The 1,927-nt window shown below is 44.5% G+C and overlaps 1 pseudogene; it reads right to left on the bottom strand.

Moving 5' to 3' along the window:
• Positions 1 to 302: 302 nt before the first annotated feature.
• Positions 303 to 504, bottom strand: LOC149346480 (small nucleolar RNA U3; annotated as a pseudogene).
• Positions 505 to 1,927: the final 1,423 nt, after the last annotated feature.

Raw genomic sequence — 1,927 nt, 5'->3', positions numbered from 1 at the left:
CCTGAAATTTAATCGGATGCCTTTTCTACGATTATGCAAATTAACAAAACCACCCGAGGTGCCGTACAATATAAGAACAAGAGAAGTATGGTTGCTGCCGTTTTCCCGCACGAATCATGGTCACAACAGACTACAATACATTATGCCTACTTTACTTAACAACTATCATAATTCAAACACGGACATCCACACACTATTGAAACAACACCTTAAGTGTTTGTTCACTCACAATTTAGGGAGGTAACGTCAATGTTTTGAAATCTTGTTTTATTATTGCAGCCTTTTGTGCACGTATTTTTTTTTCAGACTGAGTCTCCGCCCTCCCACTAGACAATTAAGCCTAGGGGAACGGTCATCAATGGCAGGAACCCGGGTCGGAACCCAAAGTTCCGTAGCCGGCTTCGCGCTCAGGCGGAGACCCTCAACTCCTCATCTTGGTTGAGTGTGTTCCGAAATCGCGACTTGCGACTCGGCGATCATCCTATAGAAATGATCCTATGGCTGCATTACACTGTCTGTGGTAAAACTGTGGTCTGTGCTTCTATGCCTGCAAATGTAGCAGGAAATGTTTTTAGTCCTGTATAGCCATATATCAATTTCGCCGTTAGATGTTCTTCAGTGTGCAAAATATTGTTGATTAAGTATTAGTATTCGTCTTATTGAATCCATGTCTATCAGTTACATTGAACCAGTATTATTACTTTTTACTAATATGCAGCATTTTTGTTTGGAATTACTATGTATATTATGTATTTTGTGTTTACTATATATTTTGTGTTTACAGTTTCTATGTATACTACATGCTCTTATCTTCGTACAATTTTAATCGCAGCTTTGTATTATTTCTGCTGTTATCCGTTGCCAAGAGAAAACAAGGGGTAAGAACCGTTGTCAAGCTGCTCGAGAAGCAGCTTTTTGTTCTTATCCTTGCATTTATTTCTGTATTGAAAGAAATGCTAAATAAATTGATTTGATTTGATTTGATGATATACAGACCCCTTCCATCACGCTTGGTAACATTGGTACCCCGCAAGGGGCGCTGTTATCTCCCTTCCTCTTCAACCTCACCCTCATCCCCCTGGCCAAGGCTCTCAGCCGCATCCCGCACTTAGGACACACACTTTACGCGGATGATATAACGGTTTGGACCACATACGGCTCGGATGGCGACATAGAATCGACCCTTCAGGAAGCCGCTACAACTATCGCTACTCACGCGGCAAATATTGGGCTTGAATGCTCACCCACAAAGTCAGCACTCCTCATAATCCGCCCGCGGCGCGTCACTACCTCCCCCATCACGATCTACCTGCATGACACTCCCATACCGCAAACACCTACCCTCCGCATTCTTGGCCTGCATTTACATGACACGGGGAAAAACAACCTTCCCCTGAAAACACTAAAACAGTCCACTTACTCCGTCATCCATCTTCTTAGAAGGGTTTCACATTCACGAGCTGGTCTAGACGAAGCAGATAATCTCAAGGTGCTGCATGCCTTTGTGCTTAGCCGCATTCTTTACGCCACTCCTTACCTGAACCTCTCCTGTTCGGATAAAGACAAGATCAATGCTCTTATCCGCATGGCTACCAAAGCAGCGCTAAACCTACCAAAGAGCACTAGCACGGGCAGACTCTTGAAATTAGGAATGCACAACACTATACAAGAACTTATAGATGCACATCGCTACACACAGCACCTTCGTCTGGCTGGCACGGAAACTGGACGATATATACTGGATTCTCTGGGAATTCGCATACCGGCACACACGACAGACTTCATCTCTCTCCCTCGTGCCATACACACTGCGCTTATCCTGAAACCCCTTCCTAAGAATGTCCACCCTGAATACCATCAATCCCGCCGAGTCGCGCGAGCCAAAGCTCTCCATAAAGAATATGGCACTTTAGAGGATGTGCGCTGG

This window comes from Amblyomma mixtum, chromosome 4, assembly GCF_055824585.1.
Source record: "Amblyomma mixtum isolate Tamu chromosome 4, ASM5582458v1, whole genome shotgun sequence".
Classification (NCBI taxonomy): Eukaryota; Metazoa; Arthropoda; class Arachnida; order Ixodida; family Ixodidae; genus Amblyomma; species Amblyomma mixtum.
This window is presented reverse-complemented; position numbering and strand designations above follow the sequence as displayed.